General features: G+C 44.4%; 1 protein-coding gene across 5 annotated transcripts in view; it reads left to right on the forward strand.

Annotated features, from left to right (window-relative positions):
- TMEM219 (transmembrane protein 219) overlaps positions 1-22,887 on the forward strand; it is a 46,863-nt gene that overhangs the window by 2,927 nt on the left and 21,049 nt on the right. Inside the window, exon 1 of one of the 5 annotated variants that reach the window (XM_059155574.1) lies at positions 14,842-14,964. The exons of 1 other annotated variant lie outside the window; for it this stretch is intronic. The gene's annotated coding sequence lies outside the window, so the exon portion shown is untranslated. Of the gene's footprint in view, positions 1-14,841; positions 14,965-15,069; positions 15,198-22,887 lie in introns of those variants that run through there. 3 more of the 5 variants (XM_059155575.1, XM_059155572.1, XM_059155573.1) reach the window with 3 other exon arrangements.

The following is a 22,887-nucleotide window of genomic DNA, read 5'->3' on the forward strand; positions in this document are numbered from 1 at the left end:
TGGGATCATGACCTGAGCCAAAGGCAGATGCTTCACCGACTGATCCACCCAGGCGCCCCGCAGATTGCCATTTTAAACTGCTATAAGGACTTCTTCCTTAATTTTGTCTATGTCCCTGGGAACTGCTTAGTTTCGTTTCTTCTGCCCAGAATCAGGACATTTTTTTCAATGATAATTGGCCTTTGGCCAAGTTCTGCAGATACAGGGCTGCACAGCACCATCCTTGTGGATCCTTGTCTCAACGAAAACTGGGCCAAATTTCTGCTTCCTTCTCACAATTACACTAACTTGTATCCTTACCTTTCTGACATCATCTCACTAGGGACAAGTTAGGACTGCAGTGGCCCCTAACAGGACTTTATTTGAGAGGGACCTCAGAACAAAAAAAAAAAAAGGAAGAAACCCCCATGAAGAGGTTATTTGTCTCGTTTGTTTAAAAGAGAGATTATTAGGGCACCTGGGTGGCTCAGTGGGTGAAAGCCTCTGCCTTCGGCTCAGGTCATGATCCCAGAATCCTGGGATCTCTGCTCTGCAGAAAGCCTGCTTCCTCCTCTCTCCCTGCCTGCCTCTCTGCCTACTTGTGATCTCTGTCAATTAAATAAATAAAATCTTTTTTTTTTTTTTTAAAGATTTTATTTATTTATTTGTGAGAGAGAAAGAGTGAGAGCGAGCACAGGCAGACAGAGTGGAAGGCAGAGTCAGAGGGAGAAGCAGGCTCCCCGCGGAGCAAGGAGCCCGATATGGGACTCGATCCCAGGACGCTGGGATCATGACCTGAGCCGAAGGCAGCTGCTCAACCAACTGAGCCACCCAGGCGTCCCTAAATAAATAAAATCTTAATTAAAAAAAAAAAGAGAGAAAGTTTATTTTATGCGGTACCTGGCTGGGTCAGTTGGTGGAACGTGCTACTCTTGATCTCAAGGTTGTGAGGTCAAGCCCCACATTGGGTGTGGAGCCTACTGTTTTTTTAAACCAGTCAATATTTTTCTGTTGTGGTTTTTTTTTCAAGATTTTATTTATTTATGAGAGAAAGAAAGAGGGAGAGAGAGCGAGAAAACAAGCATGGGGAGGAGCAAAGGGAGAGGAAGAAACAGGCTCCCCACTGAGCAGGGAGCCCTATGTAGGGCTGGATCCTAGGACCCTGCGATCGTGACCTGAGCCAAAGACAGATGTTTAATTGACTGAGCCACCCAGGTATCCCATGTGGAGCCTACTTTAAGAAAAAAAAAGGTCGGGGGTGGATGCCTTGGTGGCTCAATAAGTTAAGTGTCTGCCTTTGGCTCAGATCATGATCCTAGGGTCCTGGGATCAAGTCTCACATCAGTCTCTTTGCTCAGTGGGGAGCCTGCGTCTCCCTCTGTCCCTCCCCTGCTCGTGCCCTCTCTCTCTCTCTCTTTCTCTTAGAGATAAATAAATAAATAAAATCTTTTTAAAAAAAGATCCGAGGACCCTGAGATTATGACCTGAGCCGAAGGCAGAACCCTAACCCACTGAGCCACCCGGGCACCCCAAAAAGGCCTTAGTTCTAAGATAAGAGTTTTTGGCATAATCCAATATCTTTAAATTTTAATTTGCCATGTAAAAATAATACCAACACAGTATTTTGATGAGTGTAAAACTAACCCCGATCTTACACCAATTAGTTTTCTCATTATTTAAGCCTTCTTATTTTTTATGTTGATTTTTTTAACTAGGCTCCATACTGAGGGTGGAACCCAAGGCAGGACTTGAACTCATGACCCTCAGATCAAGTCCTGAGCTGAGATCAAGAGTCAGACACTTAGGGGTGCCTGGGTGGTACAGTCAGTTGGGCTTCCAACTCTTGGTTTCAGCTGGGTTGTCATCTCAGGGTTGTTGGGATTGAGTCCCAGGCCAGGCTCTGTGCTTTGCTTGGGATTTTTCTTTCCCTCACCCTCTGCCCTTCCTGCTTGTGTTCCTTCTCTCTCTGTTTAGAATAAATAAATAAATCTTAAAAAAAAAAAAAAAAAAAAAACGAGTTGGAGCTTAACTGACTGTGCCACCTAGGCACCCCTTTTGTATTGATTTTAAAAGTTAAGTAAATTATCATGGTTTTCATATATTATTTACCTAAATTGTTTTTAGTCACCATGTTGTACATTATATCTCAGAACTTATTTGTCTTGTAATTAGAGGTTTGTACCCATTTCCCCCACCCCAACCCCCTGCCTCTTTCAGCTACCAATCTGTTCTGCTTCTGTGAGGTGGTTTTTTGTTTGTTTGTTTGCTTGTTTGTTTAGATTCCACATATAAGTGAAATCATATGGTATTCCTCTTTCTCTAAATTATTTCACTTAGCCTAACACCTTCGAGGCCCATGCTTGTCACAAATGGCAGGATTTCTTTCCTTTTTATGGCTAATATTCCATTGTGTATATGTGCCAAATCTTAATCTGTTTATCCAAAGGACACTTGGGTTGTTTCCATATCTTGGCTATTGTAAATAAGGCTTCAGGGTTACCTGGGTGGCCTTCAGCTCAGGGCATGATCTCAGGGTCCTGGGATCAGGCCCTGCAACAGGCTCCCTGCATCTCACTCTCTGCTCAGCAGGGAGCCTGCTTCCCCCTCTCTCTCTGCCTGCCTCTCTGCCTACTTGTGATCTCTGTCTCTCTGTCAAATAAATAAATAAAATATCTTTAAAAAATAATGCTTGAATAAACATAGGGGTACATGTATCTTTTTGAATTAGTATTTTCATTTTCTTTGAGTAAATACTCAGTGGTGGAGTTCCTGGATTATGTACTGCTTCTCTTCTCCTCCATACTGTTTTCCACAGTGACTGCACCAGTTTACATTTGCAATGACTGGACCCCGGGTTCTCTCTTCTCCACATCCTTGCCAACACCTGTTTTTTTTTTTTTTTTCTTTCTTGTCTTTTTGATACTAGCCATTCTAACTAGTATGGTGTGATATCTCATTGTGGTTTTGATTTGCATTTCCCTGATGACTAGTGATGTTGAGCATCTTTTCATGATTCTGTTGGCCATCTCTATGTCTTCTTTGGAAAAATGTCTGTTCCGATCCTCTGCCCATTTTAAAATCAGATTGTGTTGTGTTTTTTTTTTTTAAGATTTCATTTATTCATTTGACAGACAGAGATCACAAGCAGACAGAGGCAGGCAGAGAGAGAGAGAGGAAGGGAAGCAGGAGCAGAGATCCCAACGTGGGGCTCGATCCCAGGACCCCAGGATCATGACCCGAGCCGAAGGCAGAAGCCTTAACCCACTGAGCCACTCAGGTGCCCCCAGATTGTGTTTTTTGGTGTTGTGTAAGTTCTGTATATATTTCAGAAAATGGTTCCCTTATTGGATATGTCATTTACAAATGTCTTCTTGTATTTAGTAAGTTGCCCCTTTTTTTTTTTTTTTAAGATTTTATTCATTCATTTGAGAAAGAGAGACAGAGAGAGCACAAGCAGGGGGAGAGGCGGAGGGAGGGGGAGAAGCAGACTCCCCACTGAGCTGGAAGCCTGATGTGGGGCTCCATCCCAGGACTGGAGATCACGATCTGAGCCACCCACGCATCCCACCTTTTTGTTTTGTTGATAGGTTCCTCTGCTATGCTAAAGCTTTTTATTTTAGTGTAGTCTCAATAGATTATTTTTGCCTCTGTTCTCCTTGCTTGAAGAGACATATCTAGAAAAATGTTGCTAAGGCTGATGTCTAAGAGATTACTCGTTATGAGTTTTTTTTAAGAAATTTTGTGGTTTCAGGTCTCACATTTAAGTCTTTAATCCATTTTGAGTTTATTTTTGTGTACGATGTAAGACAGTGGTCCGGTTTTGCATGTAGTTGTCCAGTTCCCCCAGCACCAGTAACTGAAGAGACTTCCTTTCCCTGTTGTATATTCTTGCTGCCTTTGTTGTAGATTAATTGACCATATAAGTGTGGGTTAATTTCTAGAGTCCTTTTTGTTCCATCGATTTATGTGTCTATTTTTGTGCCAGCATCATACTCTTTGGATTACTATAACTTTGTAGTATAGCTTGGAATCTGAAATTGTGATACCTCCCACTTTGTTGCTCTTCCTCATTGTTTTGGCTACTCAGGGTCTTTCGTGATGTCATAAAAATTTTAGAATTCTTTCGTGCTTTTTAGTTATACTCTTGTTTTTTTTTTTAAGATTTTATTTATTTATTTGACACAGATAGACAGTGAGAGCGGGAATACAAGTAGGGGAGTGGGAGAGGGAGAAGCAGGCTTCACTCTGAGCAGGGAGCCTAATGCGGGGCTCAATGCCAGGACACAGGATCATGACCTGAGCTGAAGGCAGACACTTAAGGACTGAGCCACCCAGGTTCTCCTGTGTTATTTTTGAAAAGATTCCTTATTTTTGAAAAAAGTTAAGCTCCTAATAACCATTGTTGCTCATTGCTGTGTCTTTTTACATTGCCCACTGTAAGAGCCTGCCTCTCCCAGAGGAACTTGCTTGTGGACCCCGGATGTAGGGGCGGGGCAGGCCAGGTGGAGATGTCCAATCGGTGGGGTGCGTGTATATCCACTAGGGTGACTTGAGATCCGATTGGCCACCTGTGTAGGGGCGGGGCTCAACCAACCGCATAAAGGTTGCTGTGCGGGGCCCGCAGGGGAGGAGAGCTGTGGCGGGAGCCGGAGGGAGAGTCCGAGGAGTGGAGGAGCTGTGACAGCTCCTGTAAGAGCTAGAACCGCCGCCAGCGGTCCCGCCTCTGGCCGCCCTGAGCCGCAGCCTCCAGCGGCCTGCGGTACCACCTCCGGACATCTCGACTCAGCGGCCCTGAGCCTCCGCCTGCAGCTTCCAGCCGCCTCGGGCGGTCCCGCCTGGGAGGGGGGGGGGGATCCCGCTCCGCCCTCCAGCTGCCTGCGGCCCCGCCTCTGGCGGCCCCCAGCCGCCTGCAGCCTTCATCCGCCTGCAGTTTCGAGCCTGCGGTACCACCTCCGGAGGTCCCCCCTCCGGCGGTCCCGAGACCTCAGCGGTCCAGCTGTCTGCACCTGCAGCCTCAAACTCAGCGGTCCTAAGACACCAGCGGTCCAGCTGTCCGCAATCCCGACGCCTGCAGCCCAGAGATGCCAGTGGCCCCAAGAGGCCAGCGGTCCCAAGAGGCCAGTGGCCCTGATACCCAATGGCTCCTAGCTGCCAGCAGCCTGGCCGCAAAATGCCTCGCCACCCTGACCCATGAGCGGCCTTTGCAGCGTGGCCTCCTCTGGGTGGCAGCCTTGTGAGAGAAGAGTCCTGGGGAACAGATCTGTGTCATCGGGGTGGTTCTCCTTGTCATCGTTGCTGTCATCATTGCCTCTTCGTCATCGGGAGCGGCCTTGTCTGGAGTAGCCTCTTCTTGGGAGCGGCTCCAACCGGGGAGCGGCCTCCTGCGGAGCGGCCTTCTTGGGAGTGACCTTGTCGGGATCATCATCCTCGCCTTTTCGTAAGAGGTAGCCCTGACCGGTCAGTTTGATTCTTGATGCTTGGCGCGAAATGAAGTTTTGCTTGACCTTCGCTTTGTATCAGTCTTGTTCCTTTGATCACGGACCCTAAGACTAATAAAGGAATTCAACAAAGTTGTAGGAATCAAAATTGACACATAAAAATCAGTTCTTTCCATATGCTAACAACGAGCAATATGAAAATGAAATTAAGGAAAACCATTCCATTTACAATAACATCAAAAATAATAAAATACTTAGGAATATGCTTAACCAAGGAGACAAAGGGCTCATACACTGAAAACTATAAGACGTTGCTGAAAGGAAGGTTTAAGGAAGATGGCCATGTTTATGAGTTGGAAGAATTAATATTGTTCAGATGTTGATACTACCCAAATCCACCTAAAGCCCAACAGTGATTTTTGCAGAAATATGATAATCCATCCTATAATTCATATGGAATCTCAATAAACCCTGAATACCCAAAATTATTTTGAAAAAGAACAAAATTAGGGATGCCTGGGGTGGGGGGCTCAGTCTGCTAAAAGCATCTGCCTTCAGCGCAGGTCATGATCCCAGGGTCCTGGGATCAAGTCCTGCATTGGGATCCTTGCTCAGCAGGGAGTCTGCTTCCCCTGCCTGCTGCTCCCCCTGCTTATACTCTCTTACTTATCTCTCTCTCTCTGACAAATAAATAAAATAAAATCTTAAAAAAAAAGAAAAATAACAAAATTGAAGATCTCACACTTTCTTGTTTCAAAATGTATTACAAAGCTATAGTGATTAAAACAGAGTGCCAACTGGCACAAGACAGACATTTACACCAATGGAATAGAACAGAGAGTCCAGAAATAAACCCTCAAACATATGGTCAAATGATTTTCAGCAAGGATACCAACATCATTCAATGGGGGAAAGCTAGACTTTTCAACAAATGTTGGGAAAACAGGATCTCCACATACAAAAGAATGAAGATAAACCTTTACCTTACCCCATATACAAAAGATCATTCAAAATGCATGGAAGAATTAAACATAAGACCTGAAATTATAGTCTTAGAAGAAAACATAGGGGAAAATCCTCATGATGTTGGATTTGGCAATAATTTCTTGAATATGACACCAAAACCACAAACAAACAAACAAACAAAAAAAAATAGATAAACCGGACTACATAAAATTTAAAATTTCTGTCCATCAAGGGACACAATCAACAGAGTGAAGAGACAACTCGTGAAATGGGAGGAAATATTTGCCAATCCAGTATCTGCTAAAGAGTTAATATCTGGAATATATAAAGAAATCCTACACTAACAACAGCAACAACCAAAAATTAACCTGATTAAAAAGTAGACAAAGCCCTTAAATAGGGGCGCCTGGGTGGCTCAGTTGGTTAAGTGGCTGCCTTCAGCTCCAGTCATGATCCCAAGGTCCTGGGATCAAGCTCCGTACTGGGCTCCCTCAGTGGGGTATCTGCTTCGCCCTTTCCCTCTGCCCCTCCCCCTGCATCCCCCAAAGAAGATATACAAATAACCAACAACACATGAAAAGATGCTCAACATTACTAATCATTAGGGGAATGCAAATCAGAACCAAAATTAGTTACCACTTTTTATCTTTTATGCTGGCTACTCTAAAAGGGGGTGGATAGCAAGTATTGGCAAAGATACAGCAAAACTAGCCTTGTACACTGCTGGTAGGAATATAAATTTGTGCAGCCATATGAAAAATAATATGGTGGCTCTTTTTTTTTTTTTTTTAAAGATTTCATTTATTTATTTGACAGAGAGAGGAGACCCAGCCAGAGAGGGAACACAAGCAGGGCAAGTGGGAGAAGGGGAAGCAGACTCCCCACTGAGCAGGGAGCCCGATGCGGGGCTCAATCCCAGGACCCTGGGATCATGACCCAAGCTGAAGGCAGACACCCAACAACTGAGCCACCTGGGCGTCCCGTATGGTGGCTCTTCAAAAAGTTAAAACTAGACCTACCGTATGATCCAGCAATTCCACTTCTGGTTGTATACCCAAAAGAATTGAGAGCAGAGTCTCAAAGAGCTATTCATAGCAGCATAGTTACAAGAGCCAGAAAATAGAAGCAACCCATGTGCCTATTAACAGATGAATATCAGGGTAGACAAAATATGGTATCTACATACAATGAAATATTATTCAACCTTAAAAAGGGAGGAAATTCTTGGCGTCTGGGTGGCTCAGTGGGTGAGGCCTCTGCCTTAGGCTCAGGTCATGATCTCAGGGTCCTGGAATCGAGTCCCGCATCGGGCTCTCTGCTCAGCAGGGAGCCTGCTTCCCTCTCCGCCTGCCTCTCTGCCTACTTGTGATCTCTCTCTGTCAAATAAATAAAATCTTTAAAAAAAAAAAATTCTGACAGATGCTCTATAATATGAGGACATGATGCTAAGTGAAATAAGCCAATCACAAAAAGACAAACACTGTATGATTCTACTGTTATGGGGCACTAAAACAGTGAAATTCATAGACAGAAAATAGAATGGTGGTTTCCAGGGGCTGCGGGGAAAGGAGAATGGGGAGTCATTATTTAACGACAGAGGTTCAGTTTTGCAAGATGAAAAATGTTCTGGAGCTGAATGGTTGTGATGGTTGCACAAGGTGAATGCACTTAACACAACTGAACAACACCTTAGAAGTGTCCTATACACTTAAGAATGGCTAAAATGCTAAGCCATAAGATTTATCGTATGTGTATTTTGCCATAACTAATAATTTAAAAAAGAAAGAAAAAAACAAAAAATTCCACACAGACTTGGATTTTAGAATTCCAAGCCACAATCTTGGATTTGTCCTTATAAGCTCATCCCAGATATTAAATCAGTTCAGATGGGAAATTCATTATCCTCCCCCATCCTGCAAGCTGATGGAGGGTAAAAAAACAGATATTTATACTGCTACTGGGTTACACTTTCAGGTTAACTCATGACTTTAAGGTGCATCAGAAATAGAAGTTCTAACTTAGAAAATCAGTGTAAAATTGAACATCAGTTCAATTTTCTATTTTCAATAGAAAATCAGTGTAAAATTGAACACTTGTATATGCTATTATGGGGGTTCTGGGCCTGTTTGCCGTCAGATCCACTTCTCATCGTCCTCTGATGTGCTCAGTTTTTTGGCCGGTTGATCACTATAGGCTGCACAACTCAGGCAGCCATGTCAGCTGGCTTCCGGTTCAAGCAGTGAAAGCGATGGAGGGAGCCTGTAAAGCAGATGAAGGAAGAAGCCAGGGGGTTTCTCTCCCAGCACCACCTCCACCCTCATTCCCATCGCTATGTCATGTAGCTTCCTCTGTGATGACTCTAGCTTCCACATGGGGTCAGGTCCCACGGGAGAGGCTAGCCATAATTCCAGCTTCTCCAGATAACCCTGGCCCTGGGATCTGGTAACGCTTTGTTCCACCACTGTAGGTAGCAGTGGTAACAGGTTTCTGCTATTGTTAATTTTTGGCTTGCCTTACCATCTCTCTCTCTCTTTTTTAAAAAGATTTTATTTATTTATTAGAGAGAGAATGAGAGAGAGCATGAGAAGGGGATGGGTCAGAGGGAGAAGCAGACTCCCCGCTGAGTCCGATGCAGGACTCCATCCCAGGACTCCAGGATCATGACCTGAGCCAAAGGCAGTCGCCCAACCAACTGAGCCACCCAGGCACCCCGCCTTACCATCTTTTGTTAGGCTTCTCAGCCATTGGTTATCATACCCCTCAGCAATAAAAAGGAACAAACTATTGAAACATGCAAGAACTTAGACCTCAGGGGAGTTATACTGAATGAAAAAAGCCAATCACAATATGTTCCATAATGTATGATTCCATTTATATAACATTTGGCGTTCTAGAAACGCCAAAATCATGGAGATGGAAAACAGAGTAGTGAGATCAAGCCCCACATCCGGCTCTCTGCTCAGCAGGGAGCCTCCTTCCCCCTCTTTCTCTGCCTGCCTACTTGTGATCTCTCTCTCTTTCTCTCTCTGTCAAATAAAATCTTTAAAAAAAATTTTTTTAAAAAGATAATATGATGGATCTTTGTGGTGAAGCAACATTCTGTATCTCGATGGTGATAATGTGATAAAATTCAGTATGCACATAAACACAAATGAATGCACGTAAAACAGATGAAATCGGAATTGTCTGTGGATTGTCCCAGTAGCACTTTCCTGATTGTGACCCAATACTGTGATAATGTTAGATGTTACCATCAGGATAGTTATCATTTCTTTGGATAAATGTCCAGCACTGGAATTACTGGAATTACTTGTGGCTCTATTATTATTTCCAAATAAAAGCGATTAAAATTTTAGAAAGAAACAGAGATTTCCTGACTTCTCCCTCTAAAATGGACAGCACATTAAGAACTTTTAGATGTTTCGTTGCTATCGAAGAGGTAAGCATAGTCAAAGTGGAGTTTAGCAAGAATACTCCTTGATATTGCCGACACAGCAGAGATAAATTGACAACATTGAACGAACATGAGTGGTGGCGACTTTCAGGGTAATGCAGAGGATGTTTCCAACGCATATCCTGACTGCCAATGACCTATCCCTGCAATGCTATAAAGGTAGGACATGGACAGGAACCAAAGCCTCCAGGCCATGTGAACAACTCCAAATGAATCATGAGTATATTCTGGTTATTTTTGTTTACTCCAGGACAGATTGAGACTTTCTCTTGCCAGAGAGCTAACACATCCTGGTGGAGAAAAATGACTTGAAAATTTAAAATTCCCAAGAAGGGGTTTCAGTTTATCTCTCTGCTAACAGAAACATATATTTCCCTCGTACCGTTATTTTCTTAATTGACTTGGAAAATAAATTTTTTTTTTTGGAAAATAAATTTTTTGTATCATCTACCATCTTTGGCAAAAATAAGAGAACTAAAGAAATACGAAAACTCAGGATTATCAAAATTCTCAGAAACCCCAAGCCACTGTACCACAAGATCAATCCCCTGTAGGATCCACAAGTTATTTCCGTCTGCGCTAACTGCTGCGGGCATCTGGGAATTACTTCAATCCTAGACTGATCCCACTGTAAGCTTATAGGACTAATTTCTGCAGGGACTTATATAATACCTCCAGATTTATCACCAATAAGAACAAGCTATATTGTCAAAACACCCGCCTAAGCAGCATGATCTGATACCTGGAGATTTGGTCTTCTGGAAAAGGATCAAGAAAAAACTGCCTATGAGCCTCTACAAAAAGGACTTTTAACAGATAAGTGACACAGAAATAAATTCCCAAGTTGTTGATCCCAGGGCTTATATTTCCCAGATAAGACACACATCACTTTCTCCTGAGTACTGGGCATCTAGTTCATTAGGGGACCTCACACTGAGGATTCTTAGCAGTTCTCTTAGAAGTTGCTGACTGTGGGCAGTGTCTGTCCCAGGAGATGAAACAAGATGCTAATTGAACAGCTTCTGTAGAAGACAACATAACAAGATTGATGCTTTAGGTCTTCAGGATCTTTTTCCATACCCTTTGTTCTCTGAAAAATCTTAGCTGTTTTTGTCTTCAACACCCCCTCTTTAACTGACTGAAGTTTTCTTAATATGATCTTCTCTGTGGGGATACGGGGTGGCTCAGTTGGTTAAACGTCTGCCTTCAGCTCAGGTCATGATCCCAGGGTCCTGGGATTTAGCCTCACATCCAGGGCTCTCTGCTCAGCGAGGAGCCTGCTTCCCTTTCTCCCTCTGCCTGCCTCTTTGCCTACTTGCGATCTCTCTCTCTCTGTCAAATAAATAAATAAAATCTTAAAAAAAAAAAAGAAAAGAAAAAATATGCTGTTGCGTATTTCTTAGACCTTAGCTACTGCTCTGTTTTTTTTTTCTGATAGGTAGGCAATGCTCAATTATTTTACACAATGTGCATATTATAAAAATATTAAAATCACATATTGAAAGTTATCACTAATCCAAGTATAATATACCATTTTACTTTATTTTGATTTTTTAAAGATTTATTTATTTGTAAGAAAGAGAGAGAGAGAGTCGGGGGAGGGGCAGGGGAGAGGGATGGAGAATCCTCAAGCAGATTCTCTGCTGAGTGTGAAGCCCAATGCGGGGCTCAATCCCAGGACCCTGAGATCACGACCTGAGCCGAAGGCAGCGGCTTAACCCACTGAGCCACCCAGGCGCCCCTGTATGGTATTTCTATTTTTAATTTTGTGAGGTAGCTCCATACTGTTCTCCACAATGCTTGTACCAATTCATGTTCCCACCAACAGTGCGAGAGGGTTCCCTTTTTTCCACATCCTCACCAACACTTGTTATTTGTATCGCTCTGAATTTAACTCATTGTTGGATGTGTTGCCTCTCCACCTAATCCTGCTGACCAAAAAAAAAAAAAAAAAAAAAAAAAAAAGTAGTAGCCTCAAATACTTTAGAAGGCAGATCCTTCCACAATTCCTTTCTGGTCTTAAGTTTTCTTCACATAATTAATTCCAAAGTTTGGTACTATAAAAATTTGGATCTGGACAAAATGTTTCTGCTGAGGTCATTATATCTGTACCAGTTAAACGTAGGTTATCAGGAATGGGAACTAATGTTGGGGCTTTTCTTGCTACAGACACTCTAACCTACTTACATTAATTGTGTAACTCTGCTCAAGGAATCTGTCCACCTCAAGAGTACAAAAACTGGTATATACTTATTGTGATAAATGATATTTATCTTTCAGTCCAACCTATGCCTCACTGGGATCCTAACTTCTTATTTAGAGATCAAGCTTTTGCCTCCTACTAACTTATCCTACACATTCAGGGTGATTGTTAGAGCCTCTCAGATATTTCCAACTATCACCTCTCTAGTGGGTCATGTTTTTCTGACAATGGTACCTAGAAAACACTGAAATGAGACAAGAACAAGCTACTCAGGAAAACTCCCAGGAGACGTAACCTATTCCCTTACCATGCATATAATATGAGCTTCATTTCCCTAAAGAAGGATAATACTCCTGGAGAAGATGATCCAAAACTTGTCTTTAACCCCAGCAGACATCATAAATGACACAACATCCAATTTAAATTTATTAACCCAGGGGAAAATTATGCTTTAGCCAACACCTCTTGCTGCACCTACATAAATACAGGTCAAGTAGAAAACTCTGTAACTATGCTAAAAAAAAGTCACCTGAATTTCTAAAAAAGACAAGCTGGACTTTGGGTCATGTTTTCATTGCCTGGATTTGATAACCTAGAGCTCTGTCTTCAGGGCCTATTACAGGAAATCATAACCATTTTTTTTCTGGTAGTTTCCAGGAAGATAGTTGGCTGATGTAGCATCTTCAGAGTCTTAAATGATACTGTGCAACCATCATCATGTCAGAGAACTCAACAACTCTAGCTGTAACAAAAGGAAAAGCTGAGACGGATCTAAGTCTAACTATGGATGTTCTCTCCACAATCTCCTAATGAGCAAAGTCTTGGAAAAGGTGAAGAGTTGGGTAGTAGACTAAAGTCCTGAGGCTGACTTCATCTGCCCTGGGCTAAGAGGAAGGCTGAGACAGAGAAGGCGTCCTCTGACAGCCTGGTGCTGGCTTGGCACCACCATCAAGACTTCGGTGTTGAGAGGAGCCACTATGACACGGACAACTAGACTGGGTTTTCTCTTGATGAGCACGAACAGTTTCACAAAATACCAACACAACAAGACAAAGCCTCCACTGCGACAGATCATGACTGAACACAGACAAAAACAAGAACATTATCCAAACAGAAATGACGAAATATCCTCATCCTGGCTAATATGATAATTATGCTCTTTTATCAATTATAGTTTTAGTTTTGCTCCTTTTTTCCCCCACATTTCAGATAAAAAATTTTTAAGCTATCCAGGAGTGTCTGGGGGGCTCAGTCAGTTAAATGTCTGCCTTCAGGGGCGCCTGGGTGGCTCAGTGGATTGAGCCGCTGCCTTCGGCTCAGGTCATGATCTCAGTGTCCTGGGATCGAGCCCCGCATCGGGCTCTTTGCTCAGCGGGAGCCTGCTTCCTCCTCTCTCTCTGCCTGACTCTCCACCTACTTGTGATCTTTCTCTCTGTCAAATAAATTAATAAAATCTTTAAAAAAAAAAAAAAAAAATGTCTGCCTTCAGCTCAGGTCATGATCCTGGGGTCCTGGGGTCGAGCCCTGCATCCGGGCTTCCTGCTCAGCAGGGAGTCTGTTTCTCCTGCTCCTCCTGTTTGTGCTCTCTCTCTCAAATAAATAAAATAAAAATTTTAAGCAATCCAATCTCAGAACTATGCCTTCTCCCTCATAGCATTCAAACCGGCAAAGGCCCTTTCCTTGAGTCTTCTCCAGAAACCGAACACAAGCTTAAGTCCTATAAGAAGTCATTTCTAGGGACTCCTGGGTGGCTCAGCTGGTTAAGCAGCTGCCTTCGGCTCAGGTCATGATCCCAGCGTCCTGGGATCGAGTCCCGCATCGGGCTCCTTGCTCGGCAGGGAGCCTGCTTCTCCCTCTGCCTCTGCCTGCCATTCTGTCCGCCTGTACTCGCTCTCTCTCCCTCTCTCTCTGACAAATAAATAAAATCTTTTTAAAAAAATTAAAAAAAAAAAAAGAAGTCATTTCTAACACCTTCTTACTGAGATGCCCTACAATTTCCCATACTGTGTGGTCTCCTTTATTGCAATGAGTCAACAAGCCCAATTTTGTTTAATTACAGCTGTATTCTTGGTGCCATTTGACAGGAGGGCATTGTCACTGGAAACTGGCAATTGGCTTTTTTTTTTTTTTTTACTGAAAGATAGTGATTTTTAATTTTTTTTTTATTTTTTAAAGATTTTATTTATTTATTTGACAGACAGAGATCACAAGTAGGCAGAGAGACAGGCAGAGGGAGAGGGGGAATCAGGATCCCTGCTGAGCAGAGAGCCCGATGCGGGGCTCCATCCCAGGATCCTGGGATCATGACCTGAGCCGAAGGTAGACGCTTAACCCACTGAGCCACCCAGGTGCCCAAGATATTGATTTTTTAAAAAGTTAACTCAAAACAAGTTTCAAGCAGTCTGAAATCATGGTACAGGTCTATGGGTTTGATTTGGCCCAAGGGCTGCGGGTTTGGAACTTTCAGCTGGATGATCCCTTCTGGATGTAAAGATGAATGCTATGAATAGTTAACAGCCATTAACTATCTAAGCTGACCCAGGGACTGAACACAGACTTGCACATGTACTGTTTTATTTCATGTTCTTTTCTACTTGAGTCATTCAGAACCCTCTGCATTCCATTCATGCTGTGCCATTCGCAAGGCTGCCTGCTGCACGTCTAACTATAAATGAGGTCAAATCCCTATTTACAGGAAGATGCTGATGTATACTGGTTCCTTCCCACTGTGAGCCTGTAGCCATAGGAACTGCGATCAAGTACACAATAACACCTCCATGATCAAATCCCCGGGGAGCAAAGTTCGTTTTCATGAAGCTGGTCTGACTAGTGAGCAATCTGGGGGACTTTCTGGGCTTCGCAGCAGTGTGCCGCCTCCTGACTTTCAGCTGGCTTTGGCGGAGAAGAAAGCAGATCTGTCTCAGGTATGGGCTTCTTCTTCTTTTTTTTTTTTTTTAAAGATTTTATTTATTTATTTGACAGACAGAGATCACAAGTAGGCAGAGAGAGAGAGAGAGAGAGAGAGAGAGAGAGAAGAGGAGGCAGGCTTCCCACTGAGCAGAGAGCCCGATGCGAGGCTCAATCCCAGGACCCTGAAATCATGACCTGAGCCGAAGACAGAGGCTTTGACCCACGGAGCCACCCAGGCGCCCCTCAGGTATGGGCTTCTGATTGGGAGCTGGGACTGAGCCAGGCAGAAAAGGCTGTGGGGAAAATTCTTCCAGCCATGCTATTCCCGAGGAGAAAGCAGGAGAAGGGCACTGTACACCAGGTTCCATGGTCTCTGAAGGCTTTACCTGTTCTCTGAGTTTATGAATGGTGCCTAGAATATAGGATTCTGCCATCACCCAGGGCATTGGCTAGAAACTTTCAGGACCCTCCCAGCACTAGAATCATAGAAGCGAGGGACCCGATTCTATGATGGTTTTGGCTTGTGACAGTGGGAGGGAACAGAAGAAATTTTAGGCTGATTGTTGGAGTTCATACCCCACTAGCTCACTTCCTTTTCTGCAGCCTCGATTTCCCATACAATATGCCTTCCCTCTGTTCTCCAAAAAGTCCGGGGACCCATGGCGTTCTCTAACTGCCTGAGGTGAGCCCTGGGAATCTTAAGCCCACTCAGCCCCTGACTTTCCCCTTTCCTCTGCTCTGTGGACCAAGGTTTCTGCCTCAGTTCCCCTGAATGTCAAAACAGTTTTCCTAGGACTGGAGCTAGCCCTGACTCCTTGGCATTCCAGACTCCCTTGGCCAGTGGTGGCCCTTGGAGTCAAGACTGCCTTCCTGCGCTCGTAATGTCAGGCTGAGCCTTGCCGTAAGAAACTGATTACTCAGAACCCCAATTCTGAGAGTCTCTGACTGCCCCTCATGTACTATGTGGGTCGTAACAGCCTGAATCAAGATGCTTTGGGTACAGTCCTGTGCGCCATGGCCACATCGCTCAGGGAGTGGCTCTATGCCAGATCAGGTTCCCAGTCCAGATCCCCAGTGCCAGTCTTGCTCTCTTTACCACCAGACCATTCTGCTAACAAGACATCTCTCTGGCCAAGCTGCTCATTTTGAAAGAGATGACCAAGGAACGTAATGAGATAAAGACAGAGACAGAGACAGAGAGAGGGAGAGAAAGAGAGAGAGAGAGATTAGGACAGAGGTTCCTAAAAAAGATCTGTCATTTTTCAATCAATCAATCAATCAATCAATCACCTGAAACATAATGGAGGTCTGCATCTCTTTTCCTTCCTTGCCCAATATGCACCTATGAGGCTTCTTTTTATTTATTTAAAATTTTATTTATTTGTTTGACAGAGAGAGACACAGCGAGAGAGGCAGAGGGAGTGGGAGACGGAGAAGCAGGCTTCCCGCTGAGCAGGGAGCCTGATGTGGGGCTTGATCCCAGGAGCCTGGGACCATGACCTGAGCTGAAGGCAGATGCTTAACGACTGAGCCACCCAGGCACCGCTTCTTTTTATTATTTAGAAAAACTTTAATTATTATTGAAAAGCTGATACACATGATAAACAATTCAAACAATAACAGAGTATGCAGGGGTACCTGGGTGGCTCAGTGGGTTAAAGCCTCTGCCTTCAGCTCGGGTCATGATCTCAGGGTCCTGGGATGGAGCCCCGCGTCGGGCTCTCTGCTCGGTGGGGACCCTGCTTCCTCCTCTCTCTGCCTGCCTCTCTGCCTATTTGTGATCTCTGTCTGTCAAATAAATAAATAAAATCTTTTAAAAAAATAAGAGTATGCAGTATAAAATATGTTTCCCCCCAACCCAGACCTCTAATTCTCCTTTCTAGAGGCAGCCCCTGTCTTCAGAGTTTCTCCTTTATCTTCCTAAAACATACTACACACATATAAGCATGTGTGTATCTAATCTCCTCCTTTTTGTGAAACACACGTTAACGTGCTATTTGTTTTCCTACATTATACTGTTTCCACTTGAATAAACTCCACCTAGAGCCTATTTCAGCTCTGTACATGTAGACACGTCTCATCCTACTTAGTAGATGGATCGCATTCTATTATGGCCCTACTGATGGGACAATTCCAGTGGTTTTCTTTATTTGTTTTGATATTATAAACAATGCTGCGATGATTATCTTTGTAATACATCTTGAAATACAGGCGTAAGTTTGTCAGATAAATTCCAAAAGGTAGCATTTCTGTGTCAAAGATTGTGTTCAGGGACGCCTGGGTGGCTCAGTTGGTTAAGCAGCTGCCTTCGGCTCAGGTCATGATCCCAGCATCCTGGGATCGAGTCCCACATCGGGCTCCTTGCTCAGCAGAGAGCCTGCTTCTCCCTCTGCCTCTGCCTGCCGTTCTGTCTGCCTGTGCTCGCTCTCTTCCCTCTCTCTCTCTCTCTGATAAATAAATAAATAAATAAAAAAAAAAAAAAAAGATTGTGTTCACCTTGGCAGATATTTCCACTCTGTCCTGCCTGGAGCTTAAATCGGTTTAGACTCCCATCAACGCTGAGGGTGGGCCAGTTTTCCCATACCCTCAACAACAGGGTATTTCCAGACAGTCAGTCTTGGTGTGGCCTTATTATTTTATTCATCAAAATAATACATGTTGTTAGGTCCTGAGCTGTGCACAAGAATGTAGAAATTAATAGAACAGGTCCTAAACCTTGCCCTCATAACCCAGACATGCCAACTACAATATTATCTGGAAAATGCAACAACGGTACAAGGTACAAAGGTAACACAATGAAGGGAGGAGTTCCTTTCATCTTTCTGAGGGAGAGTGGGGTTTGTTCACAGCTAGGGGAAACTTGGTGAAGAACCCAGTATCTGAGATAGGGTTTTTTTTTTGTTTGTTTGTTTGTTCTGAGATAGGTTTTTTTTTTTTTTTTAAAGATTTTATTTATTTATCAGAGAGAGGGGGGGGGAGAGAGTGAGCACAGGCAGACAGAGAGGCAGGCCGAGGCAGAGGGAGAAGCAGGCTCCCCGCCGAGCAAGGAACCTGATGCGGGACTCGATCCCAGGACGCTGGGATCATGACCTGAGCCGAAGGCAGCTGCTTAACCGACTGAGCCACCCAGGCGTCCCCTGAGATAGGTTTTGAAGAATTCATTTATTTAACAAACATGTGCTAAGGGCCCAAGATGTGCCACACACTGTCCTGGGTTCTTAGGATATATTAGTGACAAGACAAAGATTCTTGTCCTCATAAAGCTTATGTCCTAGTGCATCAGTAATGAGTAGACATAATAATTAAGTAAATTATACAGTATGTTGCAAGGTGATAGGCACTATGGAAAAACAAGAAACACAATAGTGTAGGGGGATAAGGCGTGTCCATGGTAGATGGGGAGGCGAACAGCAATTTTAAGTAAGGGGGCCACGTAGCCCTTGTCAAAGAGCTGGTTTTTGAACAAAGACTTGATCAAAGCAATTTAGTTAGGAAATAGCGAAGAAAAAGCTTTCCAGGTCGTGACGACAGCCAGCACCAAGGCTCTCCGGTAAGTGTGGGCCTGACATCACAAAGAGCAGCGAGGAGGCCAGTCGACTAAGGCAGGGGAAGGACAGTAGGAGGGGGTCAGAGAGATGATATAGGCTTCAGGCCCCTGAGACAGCTTTGGTTTTTCCCCTAGGTAAAATGAGAAGTCATTGCATGGTTTTAAGCAGAGAAGCAACCTGATCTTCCTTTAAAAAAAAAATTTTTTTTTAAGATTATTCTGGATCAGGGCACCTGGGTGACTCGGTTGGTTGAGTGTCCAACTCCTAATCTCAGCTCAGGTCTTGATCTCAGGGTCATGAATCCAAACCCTGCATTGGGCTCCATGCTGAGCTTGGAGCCAACTTAAAAAAATTATTATGGATGTTGTCTTTAGACTGTGGGATGGGGACAAAGGTAGAATTAGAGGGTCCAGTAAGTCAGATATGAGGTAATGGGAGCTTGGACAAACATGGTGGCAGCAGAGATGGTAAGAAATGGTTGGATTCTAGATGTGTGTTTGAGGTGAAGTCATAGAACTGGACGTGGCATGAGAAAAGAAAAAAGGAGTTAAAAATGACCTCAATGGTTTTGGCCTGAGCTACTGGGGAGGAAAAAAAATGGAGTCAGACTCAACTGAGATAAGAAAGCGGAAGGTAAGACAAGTTTCACGGGGAAAGACCGAGTGTTCAGTTTGGGATATGTTAAGTTTCTGAGAGCTGTTAGACATGCAAGTGGAGACGTCAAGGAGACGGTGAAATATATGAATGTGGTCGCTCAGTGGGGTAAGCCTCTGCCTTCGGCCCAGGTCATGGTCTCAGGGTCCTGGGATCGAGCCCCACATCAGGCTCTCTGCTCAGCGGGAAGCCTTCTTCCCCCTCTCTCTCTGCCTGCCTCTCTGCCCACTTGTGATCTCTGACAAATGAATAAATAAAATATTAAAAAAAAAAAAGAGCCTCCAGGGAGTCTTGATCTTCCCTGGACGGTTTAAAAAAAAAAAGAAATATATGACTGTGAAGTTTAGAGACAGAGGTCTACACCAGAAATATAAATTCAACATGTAAATGATGAGTCTGGGGTTTTTCAGGCAGACGAGGGTGAGGAGTGATCCACATGGAAGAAACAGCTTGAACACAGGCATAAATATTTGAATTAGCAACTTAAGTCTGGGGAGCAATAGATGTTCATCTCTCACTGGGTTTAGAGCTGTAGAGGATGGTGCTGCAGGGTCAGCAGGAATATGACTGCCAGGGGCCTTACGGGGCAAACCAAGAAGCTTCCATTTTACCATGAAAGCAGTGATTGACGAATGAGCAGACGGGTATTTCAGAATGCATCTGAGAGAAGGAATTCTGGGGAACAAGTCTGGAAATGGTTAGTCCTGGCAAGAGAGGTGTTGAGGACCTGCGCGAAAGCAGTGGGAAGGCAGAGTGAAGAGTGTGTTTGAGGAATATCTGTAGGGCTCAGACTGACTACATATGAGGCTTCTGGAGCCAGGAAGAGGCAAGGATGCTTCCAGGGTTTGGGGTTCAGTAAGAGAGCAAGCGCTGCTGTCCGCCGAGACAGGCAACGGTGGAGATGCGGCAGCAGCTGCAGACAGAACACGGGCTCACTGTGGGTCCTTTTAGATATGGTGAGCTGGAGGGGACAGCCGGATGTCAGATCTATTAGCCAAAAGGCTCACTCTTGGCATTTTGGATCCATTAGAATTATTCATCAGAGGATAATTGAAACCATGAATACGAGTGTGTCTCGAATGAGGGAAGGGAACCAGTAGAGAAGAGTCCTTGATTTCTGTCTTTCCTTCCGTCACCAAGTCCCATCTGGTGTCTTCAGTTCAACGGCTCTTCTTGCATCCCACGCGATGACCTTGGCGCTGGCCCATCGCGTCTTCCTTGCAGGGTGGGAACTGTTCCTGATTTCCTCCTGCCCGCCATCGCCTCCTTCCCACCCATTTCCTCATAGTGCTCAGTGATCATTTAAAAATGTATATATTATCATATCATTATTCTTCTTAAAAATCTCCCTTGGCTTCCCGTTCCTCTTTATGATAAACTCCAGTCTCTTTACAATGGTTTGCGAGGCCCTAGCCCTGGAGTAGCTCTCCAGCCTCTTTTCATACCAGTCTCCCCTCATCCATGTTGTGTCACACCAGCGCCCTACAAGCCAGTCCTTTCTTCTCTGGATCTTTGCTCTGCTGTTCCTTCTACCCGGAATGCTCATCTCCCAGACTTTCCTACAGAAAACTTCAGGCATCAACTCAAACGTCACCTCCATACACCCATACACACACAAAAGAACCACCAAAAAAAAAAAAAAAAGAAAGAAAAGATCAGCATACCTCTCTGACCTACTTATTTAAAATGACCTCTTATTCCCTATATCTTCGTATTTATTTCTTTCACATCCATTTCAAAATTAGTTGTTAATTGTCTCTCTTGCTCACTACAATGGAAGCTTTATGAGGTCTGGAGTATTATCTAATTTGTTCCCCACTATAATCCTAGCATCCAGGCACAAAGAGTTGCTCTGTAAATTTTTGTTGAATGAACTCGGGTGGAAAAGCAGAGAAGGGACGACTGAGGAGTTGAGACGGATCCAGAGCCCAGGGAGGGGATTGGCCTTGGGCGGGAGGGGGGCCACATGCATGTTCCTCTGTGAACAGAGACAAGGAGGCAAGTTCGGATGAGTGCGCAGGGAAGTGTGTATGTGGGGCTTGCGGGTATGTGGCAAGGGCAGGAAGTTCAAGGACTTCATGATTGATGCCTTCTTTCTGACGTGGTCATCAGCTGACTGGTCAGGTGGAAGTTTTCGAGGTCGGGTAAAGGATTTGAGGAGACTGGGAGAGATTTGAGACAGTGACTGAGTATGGGAGAGGGAACTCCCCCAAATTTGGAGACTACCATGGGGCAGCCGCCAGGTGAGTGTTGAGGTTATACAGATGAGAAGGATGTGAAACAGACTTTGCTTTCAGAAATCTGCAATCCAGAGGAGACAGACTTTGTCCAAGAAAGCTGGGAGGCAGGGGAATGGGGACTATCATGGTGAATGTTACGGAGGTATGTTGAGGGTGGAGACTCCATCCTGGGAGTGGGGAAAATCATTACAGAATCCGTGCCCTTCGAGGTTGGTCCCGAAGAAAGGATGTACAAGGTAGAAGTAAGTGTGTTCCACGAAGAGGACGGTACTAGCAAAGGCACGGTGGTGTGGAATGCCCGAGGGAAAGGTGGGAGGTGATGCAGGAAGGCAGGGCGGAGGCTAAGCAGCGAGGGGTCTTGCATGCCCCAGGAATTAGAGCTTCACTCCCGGGTCCGCAGAGGTCTTCAGCGGAGCAGCGGAATCTTGACATTGCACGTTTAGCAAGTTGACCCAACAGGCGACGTGGGCGTTGGATTGAAGGGAGGAGAAACTGGAGGCCGTGAGAAGGGTGAGGAGGCAGCTCCTGTGGTCCCAGGGAGAGAGGAGGCGTTCCCCAAGTAAGCAAAGGCAGTAGGCTTGCAGAGGAAGGGAGGGATTTCAGCTCTCTCTCTCTAATGAATAAAACCTTTAAAAACATAAAAATAGGGGCATCTCGGTGGCTCAGTTTGATAAGCATCTGCCTTCGGCTCAGGTCCATGACCCCAGAGTCCTGAGATCAAGCCCTGTGTAGCATCTGGCTCCTTACTCGGCAGGGAACCTGCTTCCCCCTTTGCTCGCCACTCCCCGTTCCTGTACACTCCCTCTGCTCTCTCTGGCAAATAAATAAAATCTTTAAAAAATATAAAAATTAAAAAATAAAAATAAAATTAAAAACTGTGGCAAAATACACATGCAATTTACCATTTTAACCATTTTATTTATTCATTTATTTATTTATTTAAAAGATTTTTATTTATTTATTTGATAGAGAGAGAGAGAGAGAGAGAGAGAGAGAGAAAGCACACAAGCAGGGGGAGCTGTGGGCAGAGGGAAAGGGAGAAGCACTGGATGTTGGGCTCCATCCCAGGACCTTGGGATCATGACCTGAACTGAAGGAAGACGCTTAACCGACTGAGCCACCCACGCACCCCCATTTTAACCATTTTAAAGAGTATAATTTAGTGCCAGTAAGTACATTTACAGTGTTGTACAGCCATTACCTCTATCTAGTTCCAACATATTTACATCACCCCAAAGGAAACCCCAGATCCATTGGGCGGTTATTTGCTAGACCCCTTCTGCCCAGCCCGTGGCAGGCACGTTCAGTCTCTACGGATTTGCCTATTCTGGATCTTTCATATAAATGGAATCCTACAACATGTGACCTTTTGTGTCCGACGTCTTTCACTGAGTATAATGCTTCCTGGGTTCATCCATGTTGTAGCCGGTGTCAGTACTTCATTCTCTTTTTTTCCCCATCATTTTTATCATGGCAAAATATACATAACATCAGG

Source organism: Mustela lutreola, chromosome 17 (genome assembly GCF_030435805.1).
Source record: "Mustela lutreola isolate mMusLut2 chromosome 17, mMusLut2.pri, whole genome shotgun sequence".
NCBI lineage: Eukaryota > Metazoa > Chordata > Mammalia > Carnivora > Mustelidae > Mustela > Mustela lutreola.